The sequence below is a fragment of the Elephas maximus genome, chromosome 27, assembly GCF_024166365.1.
Source record: "Elephas maximus indicus isolate mEleMax1 chromosome 27, mEleMax1 primary haplotype, whole genome shotgun sequence".
Lineage (NCBI taxonomy): Eukaryota > Metazoa > Chordata > Mammalia > Proboscidea > Elephantidae > Elephas > Elephas maximus.
In genome coordinates this window covers 35445340-35467558 of record NC_064845.1, presented here as the reverse complement: position 1 = coordinate 35467558, position 22219 = coordinate 35445340, and positions in this window count along the sequence as shown.

Here is a 22219-nt window from a genome sequence, read left to right as displayed (position 1 = left end):
TTTTCGAAGTAGATCATCAGGCCTTTCTTCCTAGTCTTAGTCTGGAAGCCCTGCTGAAAATCGTTCAACATCATAACCAAAAAAATAAAAATCTAACCCATTGCTGCGAAGTTGATTCTGACTCATGGGGATCCTACAGGTCAGAGTAGAACTGCCCTACAGGGTTTCTAAGGTGCAGCTGGTGGATTCAAACTGCCAACCTTTTGGTTAGCAGTCGGTCTGTTAACCGCTGTGCCACTAGGACTCCTTCAACATCTTAAAAATCTGTTGCCATTGAGTTGATTCCTACTCATAAGAACCCTAGAAGACAGAGTGTAACTGCCCCATATGGTTTCCAAGGAGCAGCTGGTGAATGCGAACTGTTGACCTTTTGGTTAGCAGCCGAGCTCTTAGCCAATGTGCCACCAGGGCTCCAACATCATAGCAGGATACGAGTCTCCACTGACAGAGGGGTAGTGTCTGTGCGTGAGATGCACTGACTGGGAATTGAACCTTGTTCTCCCATTTACGTGAGAATTCTACCACTGAACCATCACTGCCCCAATGATCCCAATAATGGCTGTCCAGTCAGTTCCAACTTATAGCCACCTTAAAGGACGAGGTAGAACTGCCCTATAGGGTTTCCAAGGGGTGGCAGCTGGTGGATTTAAACTGCCAACCTTTTGGTTAGCAGCTAGGCTCTTTACCCACTACACCAGCAGGGCCCCACCAGACTACCAGCCACTAAATTTGCTGAGCATGGAATTTCTGGATGTACCAATGTTCACCCAGGAAGAAATGTGTCTATGGTTCTACTTATATGTTGTTCCTTTATATCTATTATCATACTACCCTGCATTAGGCTTTTATTATGAATATTGAAAATGGTGAAAACTTCCAGGAGAAAAGGAAGGCAGACTTGTGTTTGTGTCATATGTGGTATAAAAAAAGTAGGCTCTAGGGAGACATTTTTTAAATAAATGCAGTGACATTAAGGACAATGCGTGCTTTTCTGTCTTGCAGATGGTGAGGACACAAGATGAGCATAGCAGAAAGGAAGATAGGTCCACTGGCATCTATAATGCCGTAGGCTTCTAGCCAGGAAGCACACTTCATTCATCTAGTGGAGATGGAGTGGTGAGTGGCAGGAATTTTTCATGAAAACAATTGGCTAACGATACACCAAATGTGTTCTGTGCCTCAGAGCTGAGGGTAAGTCTTTTCTGAATGACGACATTAATGAGAAGAACAGTGAAATTAGAAAAGAGGTCATTTCTCCTGGGAATTGAGACAACTGGCCTTGAGGAGTTAACTGAAACTTGTCTTTGACATCTTTGCACACTTCAGGCATCGACCTTGATGTTATATCAAAGAAGATTTTTGTCACAATTTTCATCATATCCCTATCTAAAATTGGATTCTTGAGAAAAAAGTATTTAGAATTAAAATTTCCAATGAAGATCTTCTATCTCTTCATGGAACTAGAAATACATGTTCATGTCTTCAGTTCTAATACAACCCTAATGTTGCATCTAGCACCGAGGGCCATGGAAAAACCCCTGTGGGACTACTGCCACCCATAGTCAATGCTTTCTCTCCACCAGGACATTTACAAAGGAATGGAATTACTCACGAAGAAAAAAAGAAAAGACGCTAATTTTATAAACTGCTATTTTGTGCTGTGATCATTTGTTTTACATTTTAGCATGCTTTGTTTCACGTGTATTTGATTTTTGCTGCAAAAAAAATATTAAAAAGCACTTTATATTTGACTAGAGCTATTCTTGGGAATCACAATGTAACAAAGGACAGTCTCTAAATAAAAAGTCTGACCCAGAAGCTTGTTCTGTTCATTTTTATTTAGCTGTAGTCGAACCCATACCCATTCGTCTAGGACTAAACGTATTTGGGAAATACACATAAAATGTAAAATAAGTCAGCAGTGAATTAGTTTTAAAAAATCATTCAATTTGTGTAAGGCAACAAAGTAGTGACCAAGTTAATGCGTATCTATTGTATAAAAAAAGAGTGACTGTGTTAATGACAAAAACCCAGGTAGTGTGATGGTTAAGTGCTGGGCTGCTAAACAAAAGTCATCAGCGTCTAAAGACTGAAAAACCAAAACCAAGGAGCGGCTGGTGGTTTCAGAATTTTGGTGAGTAGCCAAGCTCTTAACCACTGCTCTACCAGGGCTCCTAGGAAACCCTCCGGGGCAGTTCTAACCTGCCCTATAGGGTCACTATGAGTCGGAATCGACTCAATAATACAACAATAACATGTCGCTGAAGTAATACTATAAAAATTTTGTACTTTTTCCACATGATTTTCCTTAACATTACTATTGTTTATACGCTTTGAAAACAATCTAACAAATTAATTTTAAGTTGCCAAAAATGCGTTTTTTATATTTACTGCTCTCTGGAAAGTTCTAAAGTCAACTCTACTCATTTAATAAATTAAAGTTTTATTGTCCCTCAAGAATTTCCCTGGTGCATGCAGAATATATCAGATCCCTAAATCTGAAAGTACTGTGGGTTGTCAAGAACGTGAAGCCACAGAAATTGTCACACTTTGCTGATGGGAGCGTAGATGGGTAGGTACAACAACCTGGAACAATATTTTAGCAGTATCTAGTTAGATTGATGATGCACATATCCTACAATCCAGCAATCCCACTACCAGATCTGTACCTTACAGAAGTTCACACACGTGTACACAATGGACCAAGTACAAACGTACTCATTGCAACATTGTGCGTCTTAGTGAAAAATGCCCTAAACATGGCTTCCAACCGGTTCGTTCTGGCAGTGGTGTACTCAGGAGTTGCTGGAGGTGTGGACCTCATCAGGTGACACTGTCAGAGGGGATGACACCAAAAGGACTGTCTATAAAATTTTTGTGCAGTGTTTCAGCAGAAATTTATAATTTTTTATAAAAATATCCCTGTAGAACACAACAGAGAGTCCCAGATGGAGCAGGAGAAAAGTGTGGAACCGAACTCAAATTCATGTAACAAGCCCAAACTTATGGTCTGACAGAAACTGGAGGAACCTCTGAAAATATGGCCCCCAGATGTTCTGTTAACCTAGAACTGAAACCATTGCCAAAGCCCACCCTTCAGACAAAGATCAGACAGGACCATAAAACAGAAAATAATACACGTGAGGAATGTGCTTCTAGTTCAATCAGATCACCAGACCAAGTGGGCGGCTCCTGTCCAGAGGCAGGATGGAAAGGCAAGAAGGGACAGGAACTGATCCAATGGACACAGGGAACCCAGGGGAGAAAGGGGGAGTGTGCGTCACATTGCGGGGACGGCAGCTTATGTCCCAAAACAATATGTGTATAAATTTTTATATGAGAAATTAACTTCAGTTGTAAACTTTCATCTAAAGCACAATTTAAAAAAAAGTAAATATCCCTGTAGTTAGTTATAACAACAAAAACATTTTTCTTAAACGAGCTTAAATGTATCAATATATCCACAGGGCTAAAACTCAATGCTCATTTACTTCTTGAGCCTTACAACGTGCTCTGGTCAGAGCTGTCATTATTATCCCATTAAAATGACACTGTGGGCCACTTGGTTTTCTCTGTACACGCTACAGGCACAGGCTCTTGTTTTCATTGCTGCCAGTGTCTTTACGGTCACTGATTTTGTCAAATTTTCTGTTTTAGCTACAACATTGTGAAATGAGTATTTGTGAACCTATATTACATGGGGAGGGTGACACCATGAGGCCCATGGGGGAGGGGGTGACACCATGAGTTACCTTACTGGGTGACACCAACCCTAGTGACACCACCTTAGTCTGGTTTGAACCCCTGCTGGGAATTTGCATTTCTAACAAGTTCCCAGGCCATGCTAGGGACCAATTCTGAGACCTACCACTAACAGAGCAGTGGCTCTCAAATTTTATTATACATAAGAATCACCTGGGGCTCTTGTTAAAAGGTAGATTCTGATTCAGTATATCTGGAGTGGAAGTGCAAATTCTCAGCACGGGTTCCAACTGAACACAGTGGAATATGATACAGCAGTTAAATGGATTACCTGGAGCTACATTTATAAACTTGGACAAATCTCAGACGTAACCTAAAAGTGTTATATAAGGATATATTTCAACATCATTTGTACAACATTTTAAAGCCTGAGAAACAATACCCTGCATTGCTTAGGAATACCCACAACTGTAGAAAAAGAACAATGACATCCAGGGATGATAAACACCAAATACAAGACAGTGGTTATCTTTCAGCGGAGAGAGATAAAACAAAAGTCCGCTTAACATTGTAATGTTTTCTTTCTTTACCTGGTTGATAGATACATAGAGATGTTCATCATCTTATTCTTTATATTGTTTTGGATGTCTGAAATATTTCATAATTTTTGGATGAGTAAATTGAGTCATGAAAAGAGAAAAGCAAAATTTAAGTAAATCCTTAAACTACATCCGGAACTGTGTTAGGAAATGCGAGGGATTTTTAAAAATTACCTCCGCTCCGGAGGAGTTTGCACTCAAGTTGAGGTCAGCGGAGAATGGTAACATTCTAGGACAATGGTTTTCCTCAAACACCGTGTGCCAGGGCAACTTGTCCCCTTCACTAGTGGGGCAAATGAGTTTGATAAATGAAGAAAACTAGTTTATGTTACCACTAAGTGTACATTCACGTCTTCAGATTTCTGAATGACTCATTTGAGATTGTATAGAGAATGGCACAATTGATGCATATAAGAGATAAGAGGGCTAAAATGAAGTGACATTGAGTCACTGGAGAAGCAGTTACACGGTAAACATGGGGAACTTTTAAGTAAATGAGGATCCCTGGAAGCGCAGTGACTAAAGCACTCGGCTGGTAACCAAAAGGTCAGCAGTATGAACCTACCAGACGCTCCAAGGGAGAAAGATGTGCTAGTACACTTCTGTGAAGACTTACAGCCTGGGAAACCCCGTGGGGCAGTGTCTTAGTTATCTAGTGCTGCTATGACAGAAATATCCAAGTAGGTGGCTTTAAGAAACAATTTTATTTTCTCACGGTATAGAAGACTATGGTTGTCATTAGGTGTCCCTGAGTCAGTCCCGACTCATAGGGACCCTGTGTACAATAGGGTCCTGCATCTCCTCACAAACATTGTTACACTTGAACCCATTCTTGCAGCCTGCTTAATCTATCCCCTTGAGGGTCTTCCTCTTTTTCACTCGCCCTCTACTTTACCAAGCATGATGTCCTTCTCTAGGCGCTGGTCCCTCCTGATAGCAGGTCCAAAGTACCTAAGACAAAGTCTCGCCATCCTTGCTTCCTTCTAATGAACATGGGGCTGTACTTCTTCCAATGGGATTTGTTCATTCTTCTGGCAGTCCATGGTATATTCAATATTCTTTACCAGCATTGTAATTCAAAAGTGTCAATTCTTCTTTGGTCTTCCTTATTCACTGTCCAGCTTTCACATGCAAATGAGGCGATTGAAAACACCATGGCTGAGATCAGGCTCACCTTAGTCCTCAAAGTGACATTTTTGCTTTTTAACACTTTAAAGAGGTCTTTTTCAGAAGATTTGCCCAGTGCAATGCATCTTTTGATTTCTTGACTACTGCTTCCATGGGCCTTGATTGTGGATCCAAATAAAATGAAATCCTTGACCACTTCAATATTTTCTCCGTTTGTCGTGATGTTGCTTATTGGTCCAGTGTTGAGGATTTTTGTTTTCTTTATGTTTTTTTTTTTTTTTTTTTATGTTGAGGCGTAATTCATACTGAAGGCTGTGGTCTTTGATCTTCATCAGTAAATGCTTCAAGTCCTCTTCACTTTCAGCAAGTAAGATTGTGTCATCAGCGTTAACACAGGATGTTAGTGAGTCTTTCTCCAATCCTGATGCCCCATTCTTCTTCATATAGTCCAGATTTTCAGATTATTTGCTCAGCATACAGATTGAATAGGTATGGTGAAAGGCTATAATCCTGACACACATCTTTGTTGACTTTAAACAAAGCAGTATCTCCTTGTTTTATTCAAATGACTGCCTCTTGGTTTATGTACAGGTTCCTCATGAGCACAATTAAGTGTTCTGGAATTCTCATTCTTCAAAATGTTATCCATAATTTGTCATGATCCACACAGTCAAATGCTTTTGCATAGTCAATAAAACACAGGTAAATATCTTTCTGGTATTCTCTGCTTCCCACCAGAATCCATCTAACATCAGCTGTGATATCCCTGGTTCCGTGTCCTCTTCTGAATCCAGCTTGAATTTCTGGCAGTTCCCTGTTGATGTACCGCTGTAACAACTTTTGAATGTTCTTCAGCAAAATTTTACTTGCGTGTGATATTAATGATATTGTTTGATAATTTTTGAACTTTTTTGGATCACCTTTCTTTGGAATGGATACAAATATGGATCTCTTCCAGTTGATTGGCCAGGTAGCTGTCTTCCGAATTTCTTGGCATAGATGAGTGAGCACTTCTAGCACAGCATCTGTTTGTTGAAACATCTCAATTGATATTCTATCAATTCTTGGAGCCTTGTCTCTCACCAATGCCTTCAGTGAAGCTTGGAGTTCTTCCTTCAACACCATTGGTTCTTGATCATATGCTACCTTCCGAAATGCTTGAATGTTGGCCAATTCTTTTTGGTACAGTGACTCTGTGTATTCCTTCCATTTTCTTTTGATGCTTCCCGCATCCTTCAATATTTTCCCTGTAGAATCCTTTAATTTGCAACTTGAGGCTTGAATCTTTTCTTCAGTTCTTTCAGCTTGAGAAATGCCAAGTGTATTCTTCCTTTTTGGTTTTCCAATTCCAGGTTTTTGCACATTTCATTATAATACTTTAGTTTGTCTTCTGAAACTGCCATTTGAAATCTATTCAGTTCTTTTACTTCATCATTTCTTCCTTTTGCTTTAGCTACTCTACATTCAAAAGCCAGTTTCAGAGTCCCTTCTGATATCCATTTTGGTCCTTCTTTCTTTCCTGTCTTTTTAATGACTTCTTGCTTTCTTCATGTATGATGCCCTTGATGTCATTCCACAACTCGTCTGGTCTTTGGTCATTAGTGTCCAATGCATCAAATCTATTCTTGAGATGGTCTCTAAATTCTGATGGGATACACTCAGAGTCATACTTTGGCTGTCATGAACTTGCCCTAATTTTCTTCAACTTGAACTTGCATATGAGCAATTGATGATCTGTTTCACACTTGGTCCCTGGCCTTGTTCTGACTGATGATATTGAGCTGTTGCATTGTCTCTTCCCACAGATGTAGTCAATTTGATTCCTGTGTATTTCATCTGGTGAGATTCATGTGTATAGTCACCATTTATGTTGTTGAATAAAGGCATTTTTTCCATGAAGAGGAAGCTGATCTTGCAAAATTCTGTCATGTGATCTTGAGGTCGTTTCTATCACCAAGGCCATATTTTCCAAATACAAATTCTTTTTTGTTTCCAACTTGCACATTCCAATCACCAGTAGTTATTCATGCATCTTGACTGCATGCTCGATCAATTTCAGACTGCAGATGTTGGTAAAAATCTTCAATTTCTTCATCTTTGGCCTTAGTGGTTGGTGTGTAAATTTGAATAATAGTCATATTAAGTGGTCTTCCCAGTAGTCGTATGGATATTATCCTATCACTGACAGCATTGTATTTCAGATTAAGTCTTGAAATGTTATTTTTGATGATGAATTCAGTGACATTCCTCTTCAATATGTCATTCCTGGCATAGTAGACCATACGATTGTCCAATTCAATGTGGCCAATACCAGTCCATTTCAGCTCACTAATGCTTAGGATATTGATGTTTATGCATTCCATTTCACTTTTGATGATTTCCAATCTTCCTAGATTCAAACTTTGTACATTCCATTTTTCTATTATCATTGGATGTGTTTCACTTGTTTCTTCCCATTTTGAGTCATGTCACATCAGCAAATGTAGGTCTCAAATGTTTGACTCCATCCACGTCATTAAGGTCAACTCTACTTTGAGGAGGTAGCTCTTTGCCAGTCGTATTTTGAGGGCCTTCCAACCTGAGTGTTCTTCCTAGTCTGTCTTAGTCTGGAAACTCATCTGAATCCTGTCCACCACGGGGTGACCCTGCTGGTGTTTGAAATATCAGTGGCATAGATTCCAGCATCACAGCAACAGGCAAGGAACCACAGTACGACAAACTGACAGACATGTGGGATTAGGAGACTGAAGTCTGAATTCTGGGCACCAGAGCTAGGAGAAGGTTTTTTTTCTTGTTTCCTTGGTGATCTTCATGTGACATGGTGTCTACCTTCTCCCATCTTGGCTTCCTTAATCTGCTCTTTTTATATTTTGTAAGAGATTGACTCAAGACATACCCTATATTAATCCTGCCTCATTAACATAACGAAGACAACCCATTCTCAAATGGGATTATAATCACAGGTATAGAGGTTAGGATTTACAACACATATTTTGGGAGGATACAATTCAATCCATCATAACATTCCATCCTTTGGTCTTCCAAAATTCATGTCCTACCATCCTGCCAAACATGATCACATCACCCCAAAAGTCTTAAATCACTCCAAGTCCAAAAATCTCATCTTTTGAATCATCTAAATCAAATGTGGTTAAGTCTTTAGATATATTCCATCCTGAGGCAAAATTCCTCTTCATCTGTGAACCTATGAAATCTAGACTACAGGCTATCTGTTTCCAAAGTACTATGGTGGAACAGGCACAAGGTAGACATTTCCGTTACAAATGGGAGAAATGGCAGGTAAAGAAAAGATAACAGGCACGAAGCAAGTTCAAAATCCACCAGAAAAATTTACATTAGCTCTCAAGTCTTGAAAATAATCCTCTGTTCTTTGGGACCATCCGAGCAATGGCCCTGCCCTTCAGATTCTAGATGTTGGCCAAGCCCTCTGGATTCTGGGTGGAGGCTTCTCCACTCTGGGCTTCAGTTCTGCCTTCCAGAAGCCACTGGGACCGCAGTTCAGCTCCTTTGGCTTTGGGTGCCCCATTATCCTATTAGAGTTTTACTATTAGGCAGCTTAAAATTCTTCCAGCCTCCTCCTGTTACCCAATTCCAAAACCACTTCCACGATGTAGGTATTTGTTAGAGCAGCACCCCTACTTCTTGGTACCAAATGTCTTAGGCTACGTTCTCTAAATAAGTAAAACCAGGGGAGAGTACATATGGGTGTGTGTGTGTGTGTGTACAGAGAGAGAGATTTATCTCAAAGAAATGGCTCATGTGGTTATAGAGGCTGGCAAGTTCCAAGTCCACGGGTCAAGTGTCAGGCTGGAGGCTTCTCCTGAATCATATAGCTGCAGAGGTTGACAAACCCAAAATCGGCAGGTCACCTGGCAGACCACTGGCTCACAGGATGCAGAGGCCAAAAAATCCCAAGGTCAGCAAGTAAGCTGCTAGCTCAAATGCCAAGAACTAGAGGTTAGATGATGACGAGCCAGATGCAGGATGCAGAATGAGAGTCTTACTGCAACATTAATTTATATATGGAGGCAGGCCAAACCCTCAAGGAAACTCCCTTTCAACTGATTGGCTGCTCATAACAGAGCTCATCATGGAGTTGATTACATCATTATATAACTGCCAAACTACATTGTAATTGCTAAACCACTCAGAATCATGGCCCAGCCAAGTTGACACACAACCTTAACCATCACAGTCAGTTCTACTCTATCCTATAGGGTCACTATGAGTTGGAATCAACTCGACAGCAGTGGGTTTTGTTTTAAGTAAATGTACTATGTACTTGGGGTATTCAAGCCAAAAATATAACACTTGAATGTATGTTATGGGCACAAAAAGAGTTGAAAACCAACAGCAGAGAATGACCACAGAATGATAAAAAATACAGTGCAAGAATTCAGTGTAAGACTGCTATATAGAGCCAGCAATTGGCTTCGGGAATGAAAGAAGGAAGAAATCACTTGAGATTTAAATAAATGGAGAAGACTTCGGGGAATAAGTGAGATTCACACAGGGTCACAATTTAAAGCTCTTCTTCTGGTTCCTTTAAGATAATAATACAAGCTCCTTCTATGCCTTACAAGATCCAGCATAATCTGAACTTTGCTCACCATTCCAGCCTAATCTCTTCCCACTGCAAGGAACCTCTTCCCCTCCTGACCAGGCTGGCTCTTGCCTACTTGGGAGACCTTCCATAAACTTTCCAAAACTGAATAAGGTAACCCCTGCCTAACTGTGTATTCTCCTAGCACCTGAATCTATCCTCTAGGCCCTCATTGGGGAGAGTTGTTTTTAGTTGCAGTCAGGTCAGTTCCCACAAAGGCGACCCTACGTGTGTCAGAATAGAATATCCCCATAGGGTTTTCAAGAATGTGAGCTTTCAGAAGCAGATCACCAGGCCCATCCTCTGAGGCACCCCTGCGTGGGTTTGAATAGCCAAACTTTCAGCTAGTAGCTGAGCACTTAGTTATTTACACCACTGAGCCACACCTGGGAAGGGTTATAATGGCACATTTTCTTGACTATATCCCCCCAAGGAGGCACGGAAGTCCCAATACCCAGGGTGGTGCTGGCACTTAAAAGGCACCCAATAGAGATTTGATACTTTCATGAACAAATTCACCTTGAAGGATAAATACGGTTTGGTCTGGGAGCAAGGAGGGGGGACTGACATGCGTAATGACAGGACAAGTAAAAAAAAGTTAGCAAGGGCTGTGTACCTGTGCACTGAGGCAAGTGGGGAAATTGGCAGTCTAAGCAGGGCTTGTAAGGAGACCAGTGTAGCTGGAGTGGAAATCTAGGGATTAATGAAAGCTGAGGCCATGGATATTATGGTGACTTGCTGAAGACTTTTTTTTAAAAAGCCTCAAAAAAAAAAAAAAAAAAAATAAGCAAGCATTTTTTAATCTTGGACCATTTCACATTTCCATCAACATGTTAAAATATCTGCCAACCTATTTAAATAGGGGATGACTATAACTGCATGCCTCAGTGCACGCATTTAGCACCCAGTTTCCAGTTTCTGTGCAGAAATGACCCATAGCTAGCCACTGCAGCTTTATGTGACATGAGACAATGCTCTGTAGAGCAGCTGGTCTGAATTATAATGACTAAGAATCCTGTGATTTCTCTGGGAAACTTCATTTGACATCTTAAATATGATTCCTAAATCTTATATCTGAGTGTGGGCAGTGGGGATGAGAAGTTCAATAGTCATAACTGGAAGCCTGTGTAGTCTCTATAACCAGTTGCCATTGAGTTGATTCTGACTCATGCCGACCCCATGCCTGCCGGAGTAGAATTGTGCTCCATAGCGTTTTTAATGGCTGCTTTCTTTGGGAAGTAGATCTCCAGGCCTTTCTTCTGAGGTGCCTCTGTGTGGACTCAGATCTCCAACCTTTCAGTTAACAGCTGAGTGCATTAACCGTTTCCACCGCCCAGGGACTCCAAAGTCCTTACAGCCAAACAAACAAACAAACCCATTGCTGTTGAGTTGATTCCGACTCATAGCAGCCCTATAGGACAAAGTGGAACTGCTCCATAGGGTTTCCAAGGCTGTAATCTTTCCAGAAACAGAATGCCTCATCATTCTACCATGGAGTGGCAGGTGGTTTGAACCACTGACCTTCTGGTTAGCAGCCAAGCACTTTAACCACTGTACCCCCAGGGCTCCTTAGAGTTTCTATAAGTCTCCCTAGACTGAAACCTCTTTCTACCTCTCGAGATTGAACTGTGTCTACTTCGAGAGCACTTCTCCTATCCCCAGAATATCAGAGGTCCAGCCCCAAGTCTGGAATTTTCTTTTGACTAGATTTCTTCTCTATCCTTCCATTGTCTACCTCACCAACTTGTAGCACCTTTCACCCTGCAGAATGGTAGGAACTTAATAGGTGCTCAGTAGCTACTTTTCTTCGTGCAGGAAAGGACGAATGAATGTGTTCTCTCTTGCTGAGCCAGGACAACATCCTGTTGGCCTCCCTCCCTGCTTCTCCCTAGCTTCTACTTCCCAAACTGAATTTGGATTCTGTGTTGAAAAAAGGTCCTACAATGGCTGGAAGGTGTCCTTTACACAACTGTGGCTGATAAGAAAGCTCTCATCTCCCATGATGGGGAAAACAGCTGTGCTGATGTCTGGCTCACAGGAGGACTGTTGTAATCTCTTTCTGAAGAATATACAGCTCTAGGATGATAGACATCATGAGAATAGACCAGTCAGCAACACAAATCATCTTTTATCCATTATTTTTCAGGAACAAGCACTTCTGCAAAGTACAAAAAAAATTTTTTTTTGCATGACATAATGTCTTAGTTTTCTTGTGCTGCTATGACAGAAATACCACAAGCAGTCGGCTTCAGCAAAGAGAAGTTTATTCTCTCACAGTTTAGTAGAGTAGAAGTCCAAATTCAGGGTGCCAGCTCCAGGTAAAGATTTTCTCTGTCTTGGCTCTGGGGTAAGGATGTTGTCATCGATCTTCCCCTGGACCAGGAGTTTCTCAGCACAGGAAGCTCGAGTCCAAAGGACTCGTTCTGCTTCTGATGCTGCTTTCTTGGTGGTATGAGGTCCCCCTGTCTCTCTGATCATTTCTCTCTTTTACGTCTCAAAAGAGATTGACTTAAGATACAGCCTAATCTTACAGATTAAGTCCTGCCTCATTAACATAACTGCCTTTAATCCTGCCTCATTAACATCATAGAGGAAGGATTTACAACACATAGAAAAATCACATCAGATGACAAAATGGTGGACAATCATGCAATACTGGGAATCATGGACTAGCCAAGTTGACACACATTTTGGGGGAACATAATTCAATCTATAGCACATACATTGATCTACAAATGCCCTGTGTTTAATGGCTGTGGATGGCCAAGATCCTAGCTACTCAAAGTACAGCTGGTGCCCATGACCACTAGCATCGGCATCACCTGGAAACCTGTTAGAAATGCAGAATCTCTGGGCTCCACCCCAAGTCCACAGGGTCAGAATCTTCATTTGAACAAGATCTCCTGGTGGTTTATGTGCACACTTAGGTATGAGAAGTACTGACCTAGAGCTCATTTGCTTAAAGCTCTGCAAATGAGTGGATACATTTTGTAGATGTTCAGTTCAGCTTGGCATTGTACATTGACCACCTACCATGTAGCAAGCATTGTGCTAAGGACAGGGAATACAAAGATGACATGACATATGCTTTGAGATCATGGTCTAGCTAGGAAGGCCCAGACAGAGATCATTTCAATTTAAACCGATGTTGCTAAGGTGAGGCTATACTGAGAGCCCCGTGAGAATATGGAGGACTCCTTCACTCAGACTGGGAACTCAAATATGTCTTCAAGGAGGTAACTTGGTCTGAAGTAAAATGATTGGAAATAATTTAGCTAGGCAAAAATGAGGTAGGCAATCCAGTAAAAAGGACTCTTTGTCCTTAGAGTAGGTTTTTGTTTAAAACATAAACCCCATGTGTTCATGGGGAAGGGAGAAGGACTATATAGATTCCATATTAAACAGAGTCAAGGGATGATGGGAGATAAGAATAGAGAGGTTAGTACAGGCCAGCAGTGGAGGGCCTTGTGCATCATGTTAAGGAGTTTAGATTCTATTCGGGAGGCACTGGGGACCTCTGAGGACAGGGACAGGACATGGTTATTGCTGTTGTAGTTAAGTGCTGTTGAGTTGGTTCCTATTCAAAGCAACCCTATGTACAACAGAATGAAACACTGCCCAGTCATGCACCATGCTTACAATCGTTGTTATGCTTGAGCCCATTGTTACAACCACTGTGTCAATCCATCTCACTGAGGGCTTTCCTCTTTTTCACTGACCCTGTGCTTTACTAAGTATGTTGTCGTTCTCCAGGGACTGATCCACCCTGACAACATGTCCAAGATATGTAAGATGCCATTTTGCCATCCTTGCTTCTAAGGAGCACTCTGGCTGTACTTCTTTCAAGACAGATATGGACACGGACAAGGCTAAACTACCATTATAGATAGCTGACTACTGAGGGGAAAATAACTAGTCACAGGGTAATCAGTTACCCAGGTGAGAATAGACAGTGTTGGTCAGGATGAAGATGGGTGGGCATATAAGGAAATATTTAAAAGGTAAAATCGGTAGGACATGGTACTTGATTGGTTTGGGCAGAGGATAGGGAGAGGGCTGAATGTCTAGACCAGTGGTTCTCAAACTACAGCATGGAACAAAATCCCCTACAGCGCTTGTTAAAACACAGCTTTCTGCCCCCTCCCCAACCCCAGTCTGATTAAATAGGTATGGGGAAAGGCCTCGCATCTATTTCCAACAGGTTCCCAGGGGACACTGATGCTGCTGGCCCCAGGCCCACAAGCTGAGAACCACTGCTCTAGTGTAGTTCAATGGTTCTCACATTTGGATGCATGTTGTAATTACCCGACGAGTTTTTTAAACTACTGTTGCCTGAACCTCACCCCCAGGGATTCTGATCAAATTGTTTGCAGTGAAACCTGGACACTGGACTTTTTTAAAGCTCCAGGTAATTCTACTATGCAGCTGAATGTCAGCTAAATAACTCTCAGTTATATTAGGAACACAGACAAAAGAGTCATTTTGGGGTTACTTAAAATTATTTCTTGATATTCTTCTCCTTTTCTCTTCAAATGCTTCATTACGCGTGCCCTCACATGTATGTGGATATCTAGGCAGTTGTCGTGATTGAATTATGTCCCCCCCGAAAATCTGTGCATCAACCTGGCTGGACCATGATTCCCAGTATTGTGTGATTTTCCTACATATCGCAAATCCTGCCTCTATGATGTTAATGAGGGAGGATGGGCGGCAGTTGTGTTAGTGAGGCAGGACTCAATCTACAAGACTGGATTGTGTCTTGAGGCAATCTCTTGAGATATAAAAGACAGAAGGGAGCAGACAGACCGGGGAACCTCATACCACCAAGAAAGAAGCACCGGTAGCAGAGGGCGTCCTTAAGTCCGGGGGTTCCTGTGCAGAGAAGCTCCTAGTCCAGGGGAAGATGGACAAGAAAGACCTTCCTCCAGAGCCAACAGAGAGAGAAAGCCTTCCCCTGTAGCTGACGCCCTGAATTTGGACTTTTAGCCAACTTTACCGTGAGAAAATAAACTTCTCTTTATTAAAGCCATTCACTTGTGGTATTTCTGCTAGAGCAGCACTAGATGACCGAGACTGCAGTCCATCTGGAAGATCAACATAACATATTGTTGTTGTTAGGTACTGTCGAGTCAGTTCCTCCTCAGAGCGACCCTATGTACAATAGAATGAAACACCGCCTGGTCCTGCACCAGCCTCACAATCATAGTTATATAACGCTGTAACATATAGTGACTAAAAAGGACAGTCACTGAAAAGACCAATTAAGTATATACTCTCTCCACATTAAAGCAAGAAGAAGAGGGAGAAGAAAAGAAAAAACAACCACAAAAAACATGTTTGTTGAGTTCTTACAGTTTACCAGACACGGTGGTAGGCATTCTATATCCATTATTTCGTTTAATGCTAACAGAAACACAGGAGTAAGAGATCATTATTTCCATTTGATAAATGAGGGATCTAGGACTCAGAAAAAGAAGGTCACACAGTCCAAGGTATCTTGGGATTTAGATCTGGATTTGCCTGGATCTCCCAAAGTCTGCATTCTTTTCACACATCCTCATGTAAAGAGGTAAAATAGGGTATAAAGAAAAATAGCCAGGATTCAGAATCGAGCGCTTGCATTCTAAAAAGCCCTAACTAAATGTGCCACCTTGAGTGAATCTCCAATTCATCTATAAAATGGGGATAAAAACTTTACTTGGCTCTTTGGATTGAATGAGATAATACACAGCACAATGCCCAGCATATGAAAATACTCAAATAAGGCTAGCGATCATCTTGCTCCTACGCATCATCATTGTCAGTAAAATGAGGGGGTTAAGCTAATCTTCCCTAAGGTTCTTTCTGCTTCTAAATTCTGTGGTTAAGAATTTGTTACTTTTTTTGGTGTCTGCAGCTACTTTCTGAATAGAATTGGTCTTTGTTAGGATCAGCCACTGCCTTCCTGTAGCCTTCCCCCGATCCCTTCCCCAGAATATCCCACTGACTCTCCATATTTCCTGGTTATCTACAGTTTCGACAGAAAGCTGACTACATGTTTCAGTTGCTGTCACAGGAGTTCCATTGGCTCCTTGAGCTGTGTTGCTGAGCCCTAATACATGGCATAAACGGTATACAAAACATTACTGTTGTTGTTGTTGTTATTAAGTGCCATTGAGTCAGTTCCAACTCATAGCGACCCTATGCACAACAACGTAGAACATTGCCCGGTCCTGCATCATCCTTACAATCATTGTTATGCTTGAGCTCATTGTTGCAGCCACGGTGTCAACCCACCTCTTTGAGGGTCTTCCTCTTTTCCACTGACCCTGTACTTTGCCAAGCCTGATGGCCTTCTCCAGCAACTGATCCCTCCTGATAACATGTCCAAAGTATGTAAGAAGCAGTCTCACCATCCTTGCTTCTAAGGAGCATTCTGGCCGCACTTCTTCCAAGACAGATTTGTTCGTTCTTCTGGCGGTCCATGGTATATTCAATATTCTTCGCCAACACCACAATTCAAAGGCATCAGTTCTTCTTCAGTCTTCCTCATTTATTGTCCAGCTTTCACATGCATATGATGCAATTGAAAACACCATGGCTTGGGTCAGGCACACCTTAGTCTTCAAGGTGATATCTTTGCTCTTCAACACTTTGAAGAGGTCTTTTGCAGCATATTTACCCAATGCAATGCATCATTTGATTTCTTAGCTGCTGCTTCCATGGCTGTTGATTATGGATCCAAGTAAAATGAAATCTTTGACAACTTCAATCTTTTCTCTGTTTATCATGATGTTGCTCATTGGCCCAGTTGTGAGGATTTTTGTTTTCTTTATGTTGAGGTGCAATCCATACTGAAGGCTCTGGTCTTTGATCTTCATTAGTAAGTGCTTCAAGTGGGGGACAAAACATTACTAACAATGCACAAGCACCAGAAAAGAAACTAAATAACTGGGAGCTCCTAAAAATCAAACACTTACGCTCATCCAAGGACTTCATCATAAGAGTAAAAAGACAACCTAAAGAGTGGGAAAAAATTTTTGGCTATGACAAATCCAATCAGTGTCTAATCTCTAAAATGTACAAGATACTGTAAAACCTCAACAACAAAAAGACTAATAACCCAATTAAAAAATGGGCAAAGAATACGAACAGGGACTTCACCAAAGATGACATTCAGAGGGCTAACAGATACGTGAGGAAATGCTCATGATCATTAGCCATTAGAAAAATGTAAATCACAACTACAATGAGATACCATCTCACCCCAACAAGGCTGGCATTAATCCAAAAAACACAAAATAATAAATGTTGGAGAGGGTGTGAAGAGACCGCAACACTTATACACTGCTGGTGGGAATGTAAAATGGTACAACCACTTTGGAAATTGATTTGGGGCTTCCTTAGAAAGCTAGAAATAGAACTACCACAAGATCCAGCAATCCCACTCCTTGGAGTATATCCTAGAGAAATAAGAGACTTCACACGAATAGATATATGCAAACCCATGTTTATTGCAGCACTGTTTACAATAGCAAAAAGATGGAAACAACCAAGGTGTCCACCAATGGATGAATGTATAAACAAATTATGGTATATTCACACAATGGAATACTATGAGATGATAAAGAACAACAATGAATCTGTGAAACATCTCATAACGTGGAGGACCCTGGAAGGTATTATGCTGAGTGAAATTAGTCGGTTGCATAAAGGACAAATACTGTATGAGACCACTATTATAAAAACCCAAGAAAAGGTTTAAACACAGAAGAAAATATTCTTTGATGATTACGAGGGTGGGAGGGAAGGAGAGGGGTATTCACTAATAAGACAGTAGACAAGAATTATTTTAGGTGAAGGGAAGGTCAACACACAGTACAGGGGAAGTCAGCACAACTGGGCTAATCCAAAAGCTAAGAAGTTTCCTGGATACGACCAAACACTTCGAGGGACAGAGTAGCAGGGGCAGGGATTTGGGGACCATGGTTTCAGGGGACATCTAGGCCAGCTGGCATAACAAAGTGTACTAGGAAAACTTTTTGCATCCCACTTTGGGGTCTTAAAAGCTAGCAAGCAGCCATCTAAGATGCATCGTTTGGTCTCGACCCACTTAGAGCAAAAGAGAATGAAGAACGTCAAAGACACAAGGAAAATAAGAGCCCAAGAGAAAGAAAGAGCCACATAAACCAGAGACTCCATCAGCCTGAGAGTGGAAGAACTAGTTGGTGCCCAGCTACCACCTGTGACTGCCCTGACAGGGAACACAACAGCGAATCCCTGACGGAGCAGGAGAAAAGTGGTATGCAGACCTCAAATTCTAGTAAAAAGACCAGACTTAATGGTGTGACTGAGACTGGCGGGACCCCAGAGGACATGGCCCCCAGACTCTCTGTTAGCCCAAAACTAAAACCATTCCCAAAGCCAACTCTTCAGACAAAGATTAGACTGGACTGTAAGACATAAAATGATACTGGTGAGGGGTGTGCTTCTTAGCACAAGTAGACATATGAGACTACGTGGGCAGCTCCTGCCCGGAGGCAAGATGAGATGGCAGATGCGGACAGGAGCTGGTCGAATGGACACGGAAAATACAGGGTGGAGAGAAGGAGTGTGCTGTCACGTTGCAGGGAGAGCAACTAGGGTCATATAACAATGTGTGTATAAGTTTTTGTATGAGAAACTGACTTGAATTGTAAACTTTCACTTAAAGCACAATAAAAAAAATAATAAATTAAATGTGTGTGGTCCTCTGCCATGGTGAATCAGAAGTTTCCTTCATCTTCCAATGTACAACATACAGCCAGTATTTCTATCATAACATTTTATTCAGGGAGACACCACCAGTGAAACATGAACACTGGCATTAGAAGTTGAAAGGTGTGGGTAAAAATTCAGTTTGTTTGTCTTTAAAGAGACATAGAAATACCCACCTATGAGTAGTCAATGCTAGTATATAGGGGTCCATGTTATCTACTTTGGGGAATATGTAGGGCTGGATCACAGGTACAAACACCACAAACAATACCCGTTGCCATTGAGTCAATTCCTACTCATGGCGACCCCATGTGTTACAGAGTAGAACTGCTCTTTAGGGTTTTTTTGGCTGTAATTTAATGGAAGCAGATTGCCAGGTCTTTCTTTCACAGTACTGCTGGGTGGGTTCCAACTGCCAACATTTAGTCAAGCACAAACCATTTGCGCCACTCAAGGACCTAAGTCACAAATAGTTTAGGCCTAATCCCTGCCATCCTTGCTGACGCTGAGCATTTTGCCCCATGGTGTGGAATAAAAAATTGATAGTGGAGAGGGATCATTTAAAGAACTCAGCAGAATCATTCCTTTTCAGGAATTTTCTCAGACTGTTATATTGGAAAGGAAAGAAAAAAATGTCAATGAAAATTGCAAGTTCCCTTTTGCTCTGATTTCTGTACAAGAATAGGCTTCTGGAAATGCATCTTACATAGTTTCCAAAGATAGTTGATCTTTCCAAAATCTAACAATAAAATCCCCCAGGAATAAGAAAGCATTAACTCAGAGCCAAGATTCAGAAAGATAACTAAAAAATTATTCAAGGCTCAAGAAAAGAGTTCTCACAAAATGTGTTAGATAATTGTATTTGAGCTATTAACAAATGCTCTCAAATTCCCACATGTGGACCCAGACTAACTGAATTTCCTCTTCTTTTAGGTACTGCTCCATATAGGGTCACTATGGGTCAGAATCGACTCGACTGTGCTAGGTTTTTTTGGTTTTCCATGAAATGCTATTTCCCCAATAGCCTAGAGAGTCTTATTCCTGAAAAGTAAATTATTTGTACTATGAAGGTCAGGAGAGGCACGTTCGGAAATTTTTTTTATTATATCTTGCTGCTAAAGATGAGCTTGTATTTTCTTTTTTAAGTAGCATTTTCCCCATTATTTTAAAATAATATGTGTCCATTATAGAAAATTTCAAAAATACAATTCAACTAAAGAAAAACTTGTCTCCTGCTTGTTTCCTGCTCTGGATCAATAATGTCCAATGAAAATGCAGTGAGAACCACACAGGTAATTTTACATTATACAGTCTAAACCCTGGTGGCGCAGAGGTTAAGTGCTACAGCTACTAACCAAAGGGCTGGCAGTTCGAATCTGCCAGACACTCCTTGGAAACTCTATGGGGCGGCTCTACTCTGTCCTAGAGGGTCGCTATGAGTTGGAATCGACTCCAAGGCACTGGGTTTGGTTTTGTTTTTCTAGTCCCATTAAAAAAAAAACCCATTGCAGTCAAGTCAATTCTGACTCATAGAGACCCTACAGGACAGAGTAGAACCACCCCACAGGGTTTCCAAGGAGTGCCTGGCGAATTCAAACTGCTGACCTTTTTGATTAGCAGCCATAACGCTTAACCACTATGCCACCAGGGTTTCCACACTACATAGTAAAAACAAAACAAAACAAAAAAAACATAGTAGTCACGTTAAAAAGAATTAAAAAATTGGTAAAATGAACTTTAAATAATGTTTTATTTAACCCATATATCCAAAAATTATCATTTCAACTTATAATCAATATAAAAAGTTATTATTGAAATACTTTACATTCTTTTTTTTAACTAGGTCTAGGAAATCTAGTATTTATTTTGCTGTTATAGTTTATCTCAATTCGCACTCTGAATTTTCATCAAAAATACTTAATCTGTATTTAAATTTTATAAAATTCAAAGCTAAAAAAAAGCAGATTGAAAAACCCAAGTTGTTCCAAACACGCTGTAACATTTTTAATAACTGAAATGAGTACAAGATTTTTTATTTATATTTGAATTGATTAAAATTAAACGAAATTAAAAATTCAGACCTCAGTCACGTGACTAGGTGCTCACCATGTGTCTAGCGGCTACTGTATTAGCACAGATAGATGGATAAATACATAGAAAACAGGGATATCTATGTATCTATCTACATAAATGGGTATATTACTTTGTGATGTACTCTTCCTACAATATATTGTTATATATCAGCATTTCCCCTTATCAAAAAAATATTAATCAACACATTATTTTCACTGGTTGCAAAATATAGCATTCCTTTTATAGTTTATATGGCACAATCTACCTATTTAATTATTCTCTAAATTTTTGGACACTAGCTGTTTTTTTTTGTATTTGCACTTTTTTTTTTTTTTGTACTTTAGATGAAGGTTTACAGAACAAAATAGCTTCTCATTAAACTGTTAATACATGTACTTCCTGTCCCCTCCTGTCTTCTAGTCCTTGCCCCTGGGCGGTGTACTCCTTTAGTCTCATTTTGTCCTGTGGGTCTGTCTAATCTTTGGCTAAAAGGTGAACCTCCGGAGTGACTTCTTTACTGATCTAAAGGGTGTCTGGGGGCCATACCCTTGGGGTTTCTCCAGTCTCTGTCAGGCCTTTTTTTAGGTCAGAATGTTGTTCTACATTTTTCCCCAGCTCTGTCTGGGACCTTCTATTGTGATCCCTGTCAGAGCAGTCAGTGGTGGTAGCCAGGCACCATCTAGTTGTACTGGACTCAGTCTGGTGGAGGCCGTGGTAGATGTGGTCTATTAGTCCTTTGGACTAGTCTTTCCCTTGTGTCTTTAGTTTTCTTCATTTTCCATTGCTCCTGAAGGGGTGAGATCTTAGATGGCCACTCACAGGCTTTTAAGACCCTAGAATCTATTCACCAAAGTAGAATGTAGAGCATTTTCTTTATAAACTATGTTATGCCAGTTGAGCTAGATGGTCCCTGAGACCATGGTCCCCACAGCCCTCAGCTCAGTAATTTGCTCCCTAAGGGAGTTTGGGTTTGGCCATGGAGCTTTCATGACCTTACTCTGTACAAGTTGTGCTGGCTTCCCCAGTGTTGCGTATTGTCTTACCCTTCACCAGTGTTACCACTTAGCTAGTGTCTATTTAGTGTTTCTCCACCCCCACCCTCCCTTCCCTCATAACCACCAAAGATTGTTTCTTTTTGTGTGTAAACTTCTTCATGAGTTTTTACAGTAGTGGTCTCATACAACATTTGCCCTTTTGTAATGGACTCATTTCACTCATCATAATGCCCTCCAGATTCATCCATGTTGTGAGATGCTTCACAGATTCATCGTGGTTCTTTATCACTGCATAGTATTCCATTGTGTGTATGTACCACAGTTTGTTTATCCATTTATCTGTCGTTGGGCATCTAGGTTGT